At 37.0% G+C, this 17191-nt stretch overlaps 1 pseudogene; it reads left to right on the top strand.

Moving 5' to 3' along the window:
* Positions 1–817: 817 nt before the first annotated feature.
* On the top strand, positions 818–7513 carry LOC141898979 (uncharacterized; annotated as a pseudogene).
* The last annotated feature ends 9678 nt before the right edge of the window (positions 7514–17191 follow it).

The following is a 17191-nucleotide window of genomic DNA, read 5'->3' as shown; positions in this document are numbered from 1 at the left end:
TTTTGATTGTTTTCGGTTTTGGTCACGTTGTGTATGATGTGTATCGTCGTTCATTGACGTTGAAAGTGAACCCGTCTGCTTTTTTGTGTAATAGAATAACTGTCGTGAATACTTCAATAGCTTTTGCGTTTGTTTTGTTGTATCCTTCAACAAAATAAGTGAGGAGTAATTTCAATATGCAATGGAATACTTCTTTTCATGATTATTACAAGGAAATAATATATGACTGTTCTAATCGTCTTCACGGCTCTGATATTTTAGATGTTTTTTTTTGTTAAGTAAAAGTAACCTCATTCGACCGAGGAAGGCAAACAAAACTCAAGATATATATATATATATATATATATATATATATATATATATATATATATATATATATATATATATATATATATATATATATATATATATATATATATATATATATATATATATATATATATATATATATATATATATATATATATATAATAATATATAATAATATATAGTTTCACAATGCCACCGTCATCTGTAACTATAGTCGACACTAATTTTCGAATATAATTGGCCTATGGCTACTACACTACGGTACACTATACGGGCTGCGCGTTTTCGTGGTATTTCATAAAGGACGGAAGTTTTGATCACTCACACTTGTCAGCCAGCCCGCTCCATCACATGTGGCGGTGCGGCCGCTCAAAGCGCATGCATCGCATTGTCAGTTTGACACACGCACGCACTCACACACACACGCACATATACACGCGCACTTACACACGCATATAATTACGATATGTTCTCAACCTAAAATTTTCATTAAATTTGGTGACACGTGTTAAGCAATTTACCAAAATTTGGAATTTTATCTGTGTCGGCAGTTCGTGGGTTGACGATATCCTGTTGCTGGAGATATTTGCTATCATAGCTGCCTCAGAGGAATACGTACCGTGCGCTTGTTTTTCATGGCGGGATTGTTTCACATCAAGTGATTTACTTATAGAGGATTATGGAGTTGAATCGGATGTATCAGTATCATTCCGTTTTTTATGGGATCTTCTACGCGACTTAACAAATGTCGGATAGGCAGACACTGGGGTAGTTTTTTAGGCTGTCCGCAGGTAAGCCTGTTTTATGTTAGGCCTGTTATGTAAGCGTACTTGACGCCATTTATCCACTTTGTACTATCCTCATTTACTAGTTAACAATGATGCAGAGACTATGAAAAGCGAAAGGGTAGCCAAATGGCTGACATCGACTCTTTTTCTCTGCTTACCTTTGTATTTATACGGTTTCTCTATCTCCGATTTTCGAATGATCGATGAAGCTTATAGTTGACTTCATTTGTAAGGGCTTTGTTCCCACGACAACGATGTGTAATTGGTGAGGTGCGTTAAATCGTATAGTACTCTCAAACCTCTGATCTTGTAGATGTACCTAATGTTTAATGGTTGCGAGTTTGGGCACGTGTACCATATGACATGCAATGTTGGGTTTGCAGATTTCTTCCATGGAATATCAGTGATATATACGTGAGAGAAAAGTGATAACTTCTAATGAGCCAATTGACATTTACTAAGGATTTAACAATGCCAAATTGTCTTTATTCTATCTACGTACATGCCCGTACGCCTGTACCGAGGGGTTATGGTGAATGTAGGTTAGGCGGAACTTATTTGCCGGTTCCGTTATTCGTTTAGACTAATTTTGTTATGTATCGAATACAAATTCTAGACAACTGCAGATAAGAAAAACTTAACTACGTTCATTTTACCCTGTAATCTTAAGAAGTGAACAGCATAATCATTGTGGGGTTTTCTTTAGATAAATATGCTGAATTACATATTCCATATTCTTAGTTTGAATCTCTTTATTTTTCAATGGGAGATGATTCTTCGGTAAATCGATTTTATCGAAAGGATACGTGCAAGAATAACGGTTTATGGAAACAGTAACAGTTAAAATGATATCGATATCTACGCCGTTTATATACAATATACGTACTTGCTCAACGTAGCAGTAATCTTTCTGAGAAGTTACCTAAGTACTGGGTAGGTTCAGTCCCAGTTCTACAATTCCCATTGGTATTGGTATAGGCATTTATCCTACACATAAAAACCCCTGACCACCCCAATTTCATACATCATGTTTGTGACGGTAGCTTCTTCGCGTATCTTTGTGTTTAGAAAGTGAAAAATTGAATGAATCTCACTAGGATGTTCTTTGCATTTTTACAGTCATTTACTTTCATATACTGTATATTGATTGCCAGTCGAATAAAAGTTTGATTTTATTTTTAGGTGTAAATTTCTAGATTTCATAATCTTGAATTGGCTGTGTGGAATATTCTTATTATTAGAGGTGGTTAGGGTTTTGTAAAACTTGGAATTGTATGTGTAATTGGAGACATAAGTTGCGCATCGACCCTACGAGAACTACGTAACCTACTCAAGGCCCGGAACACACGTATCGGATGTCGCGTCAACTGTATTTAGAGAGTGACATGCCGTTGAGTTAAAGACAAAACTCTAGGGTTGATCTAAAAACGAAACTAATTCTATGCAAGTTAGTCTGAATTCTTAGCAAACATATCTTGTGCGACTGACTCAATGCTTGGTTCCGAGGAAAAACTAATATTGCGAAAATAACAAATAAGGCTAGATTCTCATCAAACGATCTGTTTTATTTATATACCATCCACAATTGATTTGAAACGTGAATTATTAAATCTTATCAAATATATTTGTATAGAATATCCCACTGATATTTTGCTTGACACAATGTGGGATAATCAAATAGCTGCACCGATGGCCCGTCCTTGAATAAACCGCTAGTGATTATTTTCCGATCTCCATAATTCATGGTGATGATTTCACATAATATTATCATATTACTGGAATACCTCAAAGCCAACGTTTCAAATTCAGACGAGTAAAAGATGTATTTCTGCGAAGTGGTAGTCCAGCAATGACCAATAGACCAATGGCGTAGCTATAGAATAATATTTCAAACTGAAATGGTTTTTAGAATGTAAATTTCTATCGGTTACTACTTTGTTATCAAGAGTTATCAAGGGTTCGAGTTACACGTACTGTGACAAACACCTGTTGGCCAACCCACTCGACCAGATGCAAGGTGTTGCATTGCCTTTTCCAAAGTTTTTTTTACATTTCACGTCTGCTGTATTGGGAAGCGTTCATAGTATATTTTCCCTATACTAATTGGTCAACTTTGAAGCTAGTTTTCAATGTCTTCGTTCACCATTTATAGCTGAAACAAACGTTTTTGGCCGTGTTTTATTCCTCCGAACTAAAAGTATATGGATAGGGATATAATTGCAACTAACAAACGTACGTTGATATGTCATCTCATTATGATAGTGCTAAATGATGAATGATGTATAGTAAATACCAAAAGATAATGGCCGTGTTTGTTATTTCGTTGAAACATTGTAATATTCTACGAGACTCAAGCCCACTAAAGGTCATTTGAGAGCAAAAACACCTGATTCTTTTCGCGCGTTGGTATGGACAGTGTCTTGTTTTGACCTCGTTTGCGCCAGTCTGTGTCATTGTATACTAAATTATGCACCTTAACTTCAATGAGATGATAACTATTAGGCCTATTGTAGAATTTTTGCTGCATATTCTATTATTCGATTCATTAGTAAACCTACGGTAATTAATCAATCATCTCGATTCAATTGATTAAGCTAAGTAGCTCATAGAAATTCTCAATGCAATTATCAATAAGCGGCACATGTTACTACTTTCCCTAGTTCACCGTCGATATCTGTGTCAAGATATGTTGCCTAGCTTTAATAGCGCTTTGTGTCAAAATCACCCAATTCTTTTCCCATCTTCATTGTATTGTACAAATGAATGTGGAAGTCAACATCTCTTCAGTTGGCAGCCAGATTGGTCGACGACAACGGCGCGTTGTATACTTAAAAAGAAGCTAGTACGTGAAAGTACGTGATATCTGAAGTTTTTTCAACTACTAATCTCATTCTTATTCAAGTAACCTAACTAGATTGAGAAATCTTGAACCATTTTTACGATACTTCGTATATCTTTTTTTCACACATACTCCGAGTAATTAGATCTTATGTGGCTTGTTCAATAGTGATAATTTTCGTTGAAAAAAGATAGACATTTCCATAATGCCAGTAGTCCAAAAATCATCACATTATACTTAGTGTCCGTTTGAGTTAAAATCATAATGGGCTTCACGGATAATAGTCAAGTAGAATATGGAAAAAGTGAATATCAAATGTAGCATTTTGGACTGTAAAGATTTCACAGTTTGCCTGTCACCAAATTGAGAATCAGAGAAAAAGAAAGTTTTCCCAAGTATTTCAGTAAAATTCACCGACTCGATGGGTTTACCAGGTTCAGGTGTACCGAGTAAGGCGTTGTCTGCTGTAATAGGACCTGATCACACGAGCATTAGGCCTGGAACAATCGTTCACACCAGTGCCAAATGGGCCTGCGCCTGTCTGGCCCAGGCCAAATTTGACCCGTCCAAGAATGTCGGACCAAGCCCAAGCCAAATTTCAATCAGTGACGAGTTAAATTATTGTGTGTGAATGGCAAGTGGCTCGGGAAGTGACTCACTTCGCTTCGCTTAAGTATTGTTTAGTATCGAGTGAGTGGTTTACGTGTAAACGCGCACCCTATAGGCACGGGCCAAAAACTCGGGCCTGATCCGTGCCAACTCGGCCCAGGCAAAATTATTACCTTGTGATCGCGGCTATAGACTTATCATTTACGCGACTACCTGACTATTCTTTCAGTGGATAGGACAATCAGTAGACCGTGGTTTTGATAACTGCAGTGGTAACGTCGCCATCTGTTTCACGAGGTTCGCAGAAACAATAACAAACACGTGGTAACACATATGAAATCTGATAACAGCAATTGAATTATTTCATTACACTATTTGCACCTCGATACCTTGACTAGCTGCTATGTGCCCAGGCCCCATTAAATATCGTCTTCGAATGAAATTTCTGAAGCAAAAATTAATGTCGGGATGCGTGAAATACATTTAAATGCAGGGATCCCTAAGTATGACAATGACAGCCTGTTTCGGTTTATTTTTTTCTTAAGTCCAACCATAAAACCATCGTTTTATTTGATAAAAATCCGTTAAAGATTTATATTAGTTTTAATTGTTACAGAATGGTGTAGACTTATATGTGAATCCAGTGAGCATTTCCAGACTACAGGGTTTTGTCGAACTGAAAAGGGTAGAATCTAGGCTATCAAACTATTTTCTTAAGACGAATATGATGATCTAATGCAACGAATAAGGAGGAGTATAATAACGTAAGCGCATCTATAATGATGTTAACTCAGATTGCCCTTCGAATGCGTCGGGGTACGTCACCAATAGATTCCAACAGAAGAACAGTTTCAATGTATTTCTTTCCGCAGCGTGCGGAACTACAAAAAAAAACATCCGAATGTTCTCTTCAGAGAAAACGTCCGTTTGTTTTTCGTTTCTTGTGTTTTCGTACGTGTTCGTCCGACTAGGTGATATAGTTGTATTTATTCTATCCAAATACGTATCATGAGTTTTTGAAATTATGTCCACGAGTTTTTGGAATTATGTCTGCAATGAAATCGTATAAAAGTTTGCATTGTATTAACGAGAGGATTTTGTAACAAACATGTATATGTAAATTGGGAATAGACTTGACATTTCATAGCCATAGAATCAATTGCAAAGCATAAATCCGTCAGTTTGTTGTAGCCCATTGAAAACATAGTCGCTAATATACTTGTCTGAATGAATCTCGAAATAAAGCAGATAAATGGTGATTGTTCAATTCTTTTTTTTGTAGGGTTAGTCTTCAAGTTTGAACTGGATCCTAAAAAGGATGACCTATATTATGTTTCTGAAATTTAAAATAGGACTTAAACACACAAAGCGAGTCATTGAGACCACTTTTGGTTACTGATATCCGAAGGCTTTTATATAAAAAGGATCGGATAGCTTTTCATTATGATACTGTATTGTGATATTTCCTGCCTGCCAAAATCTATTTGAATGAACGAGTTCCTTTAACTCTATAAGCAGATTCAAAATATTGGAATTATATCCTTGAAAAATTCGTGGATTTAACATTCATGATTATAAAACAGCCTGCTGATTGGATAATAATGATAAAGAATAGTCAATTATTTGTAATGATGGTAACAGAATTCCTGGAGTTTTCTAATGGCAGGTCTCGAACAATATTTGAAATATTTGATAAATGCACAGCATAGTTTGACAGTTAAGTAGCAGATCATTAGAAAAGTAAGAAATTGAGATTTAAATGTTAAAAATTTGACCAAAGTACCAAAGCCACCTGTTCCAGCCTTTCGTTTGAACATTGATTCTAAAACGAAGAGTCCATGGTTTGAATTAGACTCTTGGTTTCGTTGGATCGATTTTCAGAAACTTTTTTCGATGATTTCACTTATTCAATATAGCATGGTCATATTGGCGATGATCTAACTTATCATTGCATGATCATATCTACACAAATATCTGTAGGTAACTGAATATCTTCTTTGTTTTGTCTTTTTAGATTCTGCTGTCCCTACAAAACGGCAAATTGGTTTCCTATCACTGTACTATGGAAATAATAATCTTCGTTATCATAATGCCGACGATTGTTCTTGCATCATCCGTTAGGTCACGGGATCAAGCTGGAAATAAGACGCACGTTATATACCGAGACAGAAAATGTCTTCCTAAAACAGAAGATGAACTTCAGAGACTGATGGAACCACATTATATCCCATCTAGAATGGCATCTAATGCGCCACAAATGGACGATACAACGAGTCGGTCTAAGATTCTATATAAAGAAGTGCAGTCTATGGGAAAGTTAGGTTCAACCCCTACGACAGGGGTAGACGATTCTAGTCAGACAAACTCTGTTCAATTTGTATTAGAAAACGCCGACAGTGAAAATGATAACGCTGTTATGAACGAAAATAAGGATCAGGAAATTGAAGTGACTGTGCGGATGGTGAAAGGTAACAGAAACGGTAGAAATAGGCGGAAACGAAAAAATCGGCGAATAAAAGGTCGATCAAAAACTTCGCGTCGGCGGCGTCGGCGCAAAAGGCAGAGAAAACGACCAAACAGGGATACGGCGAATGTTCTTGGTCGACCATTAGTATCTAGTCGTCCACCGTGGCATTGTGAAATGAAAACAGAGTGGCGTAGAATGCCAGACGGATATTTTCCACAATACATACAATCAGGTCGTTGCCAGCAAAAAATGTGTATGTACGGAATGTATCAATGTTCACCAAGATATTATGTGATAAAAGTTCTAAAAAGAGATCCTGTCCGGTGTCAGCCGGTACCGAGGATAGGATTTAATACTACTTTCGAGGAAGTATGGGAATATGTTCGAGAACGAATAACTATCTGCTGTGAGTGCTCTACAAAAACAATAAAGTATCGTGGACGGAGACGAGGTCGCCGACAGTGACGTCATTGTGCATTTCATTTGAAAAACACCCAATAGTTAGGCATTTTGAGTTTGAAATATCAATATCGGATATATATGTATAATTTTTTTGCACCCGGAAGTACACGCCCTTCTTATAGCTCAAACCATATTATAAGCAGGTCCAAAGTTTTCCTTTCTGCGATGGAAGGGTTGAGGCCAGAGATTATCGGGACCATGGGGATTCGATCGCACGCTCAAACTGCCATTTGAACATGTAATTCAAACACATGTGTCGCTTTTTCATTTTACGACCCTGAAAACCAAACTCAATCAACTTGAACTAGACGCACTGCAACGCACATAATGATTTCTTTTGTTTGCTGTTGATTTAGAATTGTTCGTATCATGTTCAAAAGGCATATGGTTTAATGATGCCATCTAAACATTATACCAAAACCCGAATAGAGCATTGATTTTACGTCACTGACATCTGATGATTCTAGACAATTCTAGTCAAAATGCTGGGATGCGAGCCAATCCAATGATCCGTAGTCATCGGCTGGTACTATTAAATTTGCGTGAAATGTACCAATGACATTAAAACTGATTTTGCGGATTACTAGGATGGATTCATACTACCGACGCTACTCGCTGCGAACACCAGCTCCTTGAACCCGGGTTTCGACGTACGCGGTTTCGCACCGAGTAGCGTCTGCACTTAACTCGGATTCGGTAGTATGGATCCACATCCATAGTTCAAGTTCAATGTCAATTGTGGAGCTCGAACGCTCCATTAAACACGGGCTTTTCAGGTTCAGTTCGGAGTGTACCCTTTTGTAACGCGGGTTTTACGGTAAACTATGCATTGAACCCGTGTCTTTAGCGTAGTGTAGATGCATATCCAGGGTCTAAGAAGCGAGTCTAGACGAGGCTGTAAATGTCTATGGATGAATATCATGGACACATGGTACTATCTAGATAATACTTTAAGTAGGGAAAGTAGGTAGCCTTTTGTCTGCTTCAATGAAATAAATTGAAAATTCAGATTGTACATTGCACAATTATCTAGTGTTTTTCCGTAAGTACTTCCAATTTAGGGTTAGAGCTATTTACGTTCATTTGTCAACATCTTTTAGATGATTTTGTCATTCTTTCGTTAAAGAAGTTTGAACCTAACTTACAGCGTCTGTATTAGAATGCTGTGTGTATTTCTGGGGTAAAGATTCGTACAACATGTGCACGAATTCACTTCAATTCTGCGAATGAGCAAATATTTGATGGATTGATTTTATTCATAAAACCTATTTTATTCTTTCTGTTGGATTATCATAATCAAAATCACACGACTAGCGTATGTTAGGTTTTGCGGAAAGAATTTCATTACCTTTTTTGGCATTTCATCTATGACGTGAACTGCTGTGCTACAGTCTTCTTCAAGTTGTTGGATTAGTAGTAAAAGAACTGATTTACACCAAGAAACATTGACAATACACCCAGTACATTTCAGTCAATGTCATAATGTCTCAGTGCGCAAGTTATTTCAATCAAAATTAAATCTCTTGACGAGTGGCAATCGCACATGCTTCGTTAAAATCAATGTGAACTGGATTTGATTGTCTGTCAATGACAATCCTATGAAACAGTGACGGAATCATAATTGTTCTTACCTGGGGTTATTGAAAATGGTTCCATTTCTTGAGATATATTGACACAATCTCCACCCTGGATTATCTAAAATAACGTTTGAATTAAGGAAGTATACCCCCTTGTATTTGTATCTGCTCCTGAGAATTATTTTTTTTACATGCGTACCGAGAATTAATACTTACAAGCTGCCGTGTTTGTAGAAGAAAATGAACTGAAGTTGAAGCATTTTGATGCATTTTATAGCTCCTAGTTTTACTCTCAGTATTATAACGAAATAAGCGACGAGGGGAACCGTTAATTTATCATCCTCAATTCATGAACAAAGTATTGTTTTGAGATCGAGTTCAGCAGGAGTTCTCATTCGAAGTATCGAAAGTATATCGTGCACTCCATATTGAGTGAGCAAGTTGCCCTAGCCTTGTATTGAATGATTAGAATTTTCATTATGCCTACTTATTTTGCAAACACTCAAAAATATATTCCAAGAAATTTCACGACCAGTACTAACTCATGTATGTATATAATAGTACACAATACTCGATAGATTTCCATATGATATTATCCATTGAGTCTGTAATGTAAAAAAAGATATTGAAGTATAATAGTGGGATTAAACGTCTAGATAATAATAATAATACGTATGAATTGGTGCTTGTTGTAAAAAAATTGTGAAAAAAATGCACCACCATTTTGTACCGTCATCGGCCATGGTACGTAGTAATAACCTTGCATTTCATACTTAAAGTGACAAAATAATGCGCACATGATGATGTTATTTAAAACATGTTTAACGGTTTTCTGAAAGCAATTAACTTTATTGTTTTTGATAATAACTAAAACAGTTGGTTTTTCAGTTATTGATTTGTATTGAAGTGCCATGGTACCTACCTAGGGTAGTGGTGGGAGAAGATTGGATCTGTTGGTGATCCAGCGGGTGTTAAGAGTTTGCTTTTCACGTAGCCTACTTGCATAGATTTTAGCGTACAAGTATATCACCTAAGCTGCTCTCACATAGTCCCCTTATGAACAGGTTTTGACGTCCGTCGAGATGTCTGTCCGTTCAGGCCGTAGTCTCTGCGCACTGCAGCGAATACGTACGTGAGAAAAATATATCCTATCGTTTATAACGCCGGGATGTCATCCTGATAATTCTACGTATATAGCTCTGTGGCGAATAAGATACGGAGATCCTGTAAACACGTATACCTGACTGGCGGTATTCTTATCCAGCTTAGATCGTGAACTATACATGAGCTGAGTTAATATTTATAGTGTGAATATCTAATGGACATTCTAAAACTCGATATGAGCGGGTGGAACATACTGAACAAACTGAACTTATACAATGAGTCCACAGGAATTTCCTAGGCATGTTTTCACAGGGGCTTGCCCATGAAGTGAACTGAATGATGTGAATGTTGAATTGAATGATGTGATACGGCTTGATGTTCAAATCAAGATGGCAAGGCCTTCATTTCGTACCTAGAGACTTCCTCACGAAAAAAATGCATCTGTGTAGAGCAATATCTCATTTCCCTTGAAGAATGAAGGAGATCACGATGAAAGATTCGACGATGTTGATTAGTCCTAGCTATATACATGTAATTTGAAATATCTTAACCGCATTTGTGCTTGGTTTTTGAAGATAAGCAGGGGCCAGTTGCACAGTCATGGCTTAAGTCCAAAAGTGGCTTTAAACCTTAAGAATGGTCTCAAGTTGTTAGATTGGCTATAGAACTAAGCTGGTCTAAGACTGGTCTTAAGTCGAAGCCATGACTATGCAACCGGCCCCAGCTACGTAAGGATCATTGGAAAAGTTAACGTTCTTCCGTCATAAAGATAAGACGTTATAATGTGATGGGCAGGTATGAAACGCCGTGCAACGATTCTGTGTTGACAGAAATGATGGCAATGTTGACGACTGAGAACTGGCTTGCTTTATTGTGACAAAGTTTAGATGCGGTACTCATTTGATTTCTGGAAAGTTTACGCAAAATGTGCACTTAAAAACCTTTTTGCTGCTCGCGCTTAAATTGCTTTTTTCAATTGTCAAATTAATTCAATTTCATTGAATGGAAACTGAAACTGCGCAGTCCATATAGTACATGCACCAATAGATTTTACTAAGCTGATCAACACATTGCCCTTCACAGATCTGCATTGGTTTTGTTTTTGAGAATACTATAATATAGTTACCAGATTCGCGGTGATATCAAAAGGTTCTCCTTCATGAATGCACCATATAGTATTCAAAAAAGAAGAATCATATGATATATAATATTGTAAATTGTGAGAAGATTTTGAAGGATGCTATCGTTTGAAATGCAACAAGAGCAATACACGTGGCAGGATATGCATCAGAAGATGACAATGGTTTTACATATCACCGAATATCACCAGTTTATTTGAACAACGCAGAGGTTTAGAATACCTTTTAAATATTGTCCAAAACATCCGTTTGATGACCGTATAACCATACAAATGAATGTGTTTCAATTGTTGGTCACGGGACTATGTGAAAGCAGCTTGAGCGCGCTCCGTCGACAATATGAAAGAAGACACCTATTGTGTCCAGTTTTAATCTTGCAAGCAGTCTGCGCTGGTACGCGACTAGACTAGATATTGATATTCCAATGATGTGGTATTCGTGTAAATTATTGACCCGTGATGTGATGTTGACCTTTTGTAATTGAAGATATAATGATGTTATGTTAATTTATTGCCTACCCTGAGTATATTATAATACCTTCGCCCCAATAAATACGTCTCCCAACTATTTTGTTACAAAAACATCCATTTGTTCAGACTCAAATCGATTTTAACGTCCATTTAACGTTACATCTTTAGTAGACTATTTCGTTCTTCTATCTACAGATGTAGTGAGTAATATTCTTGTCCAATCATCTCAATAATACTGCTTCATTGCTTGAATAATATACGGGTATTCGGGGGATAATGGGAGGGGAAAAATACCAAAACAAATTTTACCATCACAGACATTTTTGAATGGAAGATTATTGGAAAATGAATTTCTAAATGGGCAAAAACTGTATTGAACTGAATTCAAATGATTTATAAACGAAGAAGGTCTTACTGTTTGTCAAATACATTCCAGTATGCCTGTAGGTCTAGTTTGATTGCCAGATGTTGGATCATTCCTACCTCCCTGTTTTCCCAATTTTGGAGGGTATACGTCAACCATTCAATTATTTTTCTAAATAGCCAGATTGGAAACATTAAGAAAGCAGTCTGCCTAGTTTAGCTGCCAGACCTTGGATCATTTCTAACTACCGTGACTTTTTCCCCGTGGCTACAAAGCGTTCTATAGAATAGGCATCAAATCAAATATCAAAGACGCCATTAGAATGGGTTGTTGCCGTGATTCAAGCACGTGAAAATAATACAATTAAGTGCTATGAATTAAATCTAAAAGTAAATGAATATTCTTCAAATCCAAGACAAGAATCATTACCATCAGCATGAACCAAATATAAATTACCTTATATCTATAAATTAAATATAATTTTAAACTACTACTTCAAAACAATGATTTTCTTTAAGAATTATGAGTTCAAGTTATATATACTTGTTTGTTTGCCCCCTTTGCTAATAGAAAAGGGGACACACAAAGTGGATAAGTCTGGACACCAGTCGATGTTACGGGTCAACGGCTGGATACTAGACTTATATTGACCCGCCTGGCTGGTTTTTGTTTTCTTTCTAAAAAGAAGAAGGTATCTTCCGGCCGGCAGCATTTTATATTCACGATATTTACCGTTAATTTAACTGACCCGGCCGGGGTATGAGAAACAAGGTATCATTATTTTGCCTTAGTGGATTTCAGGGTGGTGGGTCCATACTATAAGCAAGTTCTAAAAGTGCATGTAGAATCATTTCTAATAGCTCAAGCATCATACGTTTCCCCAGTTGTGTATGATTTCCGATCTGGCATGAAGAGTCATCATTTTCTCGTCAAATAACATGGTTTTTATATCATCCTGGTTAAAACCGAGACAGTACTTACTAGTAAATTTTGTATTTCTAGCCGTTTTGGAGACGGTATTAACTTATGGCCAATCAGGCGATAGAATAATTGGACTATCGGGAGAATCGATGAACAAAAAATTGAAATCGTTTTGCCATATAAGAGACAGAAAACACAAACGATACGACATATCAGAATAATTTCACTCTCGAACAAGTGTTTTCCAGAAACCCGTGTCGTCAATGTAAGGTCGCGGCTGTACACATTACAAAACCTATAGTACGGTAGCATGTTTTGTGAAGTTTTGATTTACTGCGTTTTTACGACTCGATTGTTCATTGAACACAAAGGTATTTTTAAGACGAAGTAGGTTGGTATATCATTCAAGCGGATTTTTAGGTTGTTTTCGCCCGCTCCTGGGTAAATACATGAGGCTGAGGTCGCTTCGATATATTCTAGCAAGGAATGCTGAGGAGCATGTCCATTAGCCAAATGACCCTGTCTGTTCTAGTTGTGGCTATACAAATAATGATTCAAGTTCTTGTATTACTAGTTTACAGAAGAGTATTATTTCATATTTGTGACATGAATGTATGGACTCGATTATCTGTATGCTTGTTTCCGTCAATTCTGCGAAGCTTGATCCGAGCCGACGGATTTGCGATTTCTTATCAACGGCATTTTCTGGTGTTCCATTATCGAAAAAGAGGCCCCTATTCATTCATGGGAACGCCAGCTATCCCACCAGGTGGCACAATGAACACTGAGTTTACGTAGTCAAAATATATAATTCATTTACAATCAACTTCGAACTGACTTTTTGGGTTTCCGAATCCATATATATAACTGGACCCACCAAATATGCATCCAATCCATGTCATGCATGCTGAAAGTAATCAAAATTTTGTTCAATACCCTCTCTGTACCCTTATGATTTGACACACACATCTGCCGTCACGATGGTTGGTCTAAACGTACGTTACTTCATTTAATTGCGAATGTAACATGTGGTACTGTGATAGTCGAACGTTGTGTCACAATACTGCGAAATAGTGGAAATTCACCGAGCTGTTTTGGACGACGATTGTTTTTTCAGGCTTCCAAATGAAATCAGCTATTCATATTTGATTCATCGTCTATGTAATGTTGCTGCTGAGTCGAGGGCACAAACGATATTTATTGGAGCAAGTTATCAATACACCTCAACATTCGGTCTACAGTCGAGACTTCTCTAAATTCGGTACCGATATTAATTCTAAAGAGAGATATACGTACCTGCAGATATCCACCAATCACAATAAAAACTGTCGTATTGGAATATTTTTCTTTTCTGGTAATTTTCTAAGGGCTGCACTCAACGACATGACGTCCATGTGTGTCACGCTGGCGCCCAGGCATAGGTGATTCAGTGTTTATCTATCCTCTATTCAAACAGGAGTTTAATTGTGCAGTATATTTAAATTGATCAGTCATAAAGTTTTTCAAAGAGGATTTACACATAAAATGGTTGCATATTTATCTTACGTATGCTAATGATCTTTTTGGTCGGCCTTTAGAAAGTCACCGAACTCGTTGAAACGCTTACGCGACATAATCTTCCGAGCACTACATCCGTTAGGCCAAAAAAAGATGTCTTGTTTCTCATGATTTTGAAATCCCGCCCGCATCGGAAAAATCATCGGCAAATTAGCGATGAAAATAAAGTTTTTATAAAAATTAAATCCGCCCGCCCGCATTGATATGATACGCATATCGTCATCTTTTTATCATTTTATTTCTCTATGAACGTATCGAGAAAAGTTGATCGTATAAATATCATCGGCACCACACTGGTGACTCGAACGCGTATCAACGGAGTCGGTTACCGTAGGCCTAAATGTCAAATGCCAAGGTCGCTGTGGAGCTTGATTTCTGGCGTGATTCTTATTTCGAAGCGATTTCTCTTGGTAAAATGTGGTGCTAATAGCGTCCAAGATGTTGCTATCTGTTCAAATAATATTCCAAAAGAAGCCAATACTACGTTGGCCAATTCTACAAGTATCTCCAGAGTCAACAGTGATGGAACTTTTTGAAAATGCGTTGGCCGGTTGAGGTGTTGCAATGGATTTTCAGGATTCACCAATCATTTTCAGGATTAAGCAGTGATTTTCCAGTAAAATAAAAATAAAAAACTACCTCCCGCATCTGAAGAAAATATGTCAGAGGGATATTTTTATTGATATAATAAAAATAAAAAGACACCTCCCGCATCTCCAAAAAAAATTCAAACAGTTCTTTTTATTTCTACTTTAAAAAAAAAGTACATAAAAATAAAAACCGCCCGCCCTCGTCATGGTAAAAAACAAAAGTGTGATGAGAAACAAGGCATCTTTTTTTGGCCTTACAAAAACATCGTAAATAGATTGGATGATAAAGTTAAGGATTGAACGTTATCAGTAACAGCCGGAGCTAACGGCATACGGTATATTATCATCATATCCACCAGACATAACCCGGCTTACGACGCAAAGGCGCTAGTTAGCCATATCCTTCGGGCCTACCGTATCCCGCCAGTGGCATCCGAGCGCAGCCGATCTGCTCAACTACGACGCAGCTGTGAGCACAAGGGTTCTAGTAATCAGAGATGCACATTAATACAGTGCCTGCTAGTAGTTCAGCAAATTAGGCATCAATTACTAACATAGGTACTCGAGTCCTCATGCAAATGTGATCAAATTGTCAATATAGAGTTATTTTATGAAATACACATAAGAACTTAGGTACATCCAATCAAAGAATAACAGTCACGAAATATATTCAATTACAAATTGAATGTCACATCAGTAACTGGTGTAGCTGTTATTTTGAAGCGCCAATATAAAATGCGTAGTGCACAAACTGTTTATTGCAATCCCCTCGAATTTTCGGAAGCTTTAAAAAAGCTTTAGGATTTCTGGATAATGAACAATTTTATTTCATGGGCAAGTCGACAATGACCAATAAGATCAAAACGGTTTTGTCCCCTGGCCATTCCACACTTTAAAGAATCCAGAAATCCTCTATCCTGATTGGATAGATGGGTACGTCCTAGCAAATATCGAGAGGGGATAGAAGGTCCATATAGAAAGAAGGCGGTAATTTAAAATTCACATAAAAATGGAGAGGTGGCAGTCAGTTTGCCAACCAAGTAACAGATATCAAATTGTTGTTGACATCCACTATCAATTCGATGCTCACTCAAGTTAAACATACGTACACTGTCTCCAGCTTGTGCCAAGAATGAACAAAGAAGATATATCATGTTGAAATTATGAATGTATAAAGACACAAAAAGAATGATACGTTTTGATAATCGTAATATAATAATAAACCATTTTTGGAACCAACGCAGGGTAGTTATCATTGATGTAACAGTTCTTCCAAAAGATCTGAAACATTAAAAATACGGTATAATCTAAGTTTTAGACACTCATCATTTTGAATCCCATTCGAAACGGCGTGATGGCTACGTATATTTCAACATTATATATTTTTGCAACTACGTGTTCCTGCGAAAGGGCAAGTATCCGGCCTGCTGTTTGAAATTTATCAGAAATAACGATATGTATTTTGATCGAGCTGTCCAATCGACACAGACGCCATCTAGCGGGATAGCTGGTGGCACGGGACCTCACTGGTTCATATCTTTAAATCTAAACGCCATATGCTCATGAAGATTTATTTGAAAACGTGTATAGTTAGTACACGCAAGGGCAACGCAATAAAATATCGTGAAGGTTGATTGCCGACAGAGGGCAAGTCATCCCATGAACAAGAAACATGTTAAATTGATGTTTTTTTATATTATGTTAATTGACGAGTCAAAACTTTTACCAGAACTTTGGAACCATGGCCCTTAAACTTTCACTCACATATACTTGCAAAGATTCAAAGTTTAAATGTTTGTTTGCTGGTCCATATTTAACGAAAAAATAATTGAGCATAGACAATTAATTCTCTCATGCAATGCATATTACAACGTAGCCAAAAGGATGGCCAAACCCAAAAATATTTTTGCAGGAAATTATGCAGGTACATACATTGGTACAGACTACAATAGCACTTTAAAGAAATACGTCTACGTACATCCTTAACAAGAAGAA

The sequence above is a fragment of the Tubulanus polymorphus genome, chromosome 2 (assembly GCF_964204645.1).
Source record: "Tubulanus polymorphus chromosome 2, tnTubPoly1.2, whole genome shotgun sequence".
NCBI classification, from domain to species: Eukaryota; Metazoa; Nemertea; class Palaeonemertea; order Tubulaniformes; family Tubulanidae; genus Tubulanus; species Tubulanus polymorphus.
This window is presented reverse-complemented; position numbering and strand designations above follow the sequence as displayed.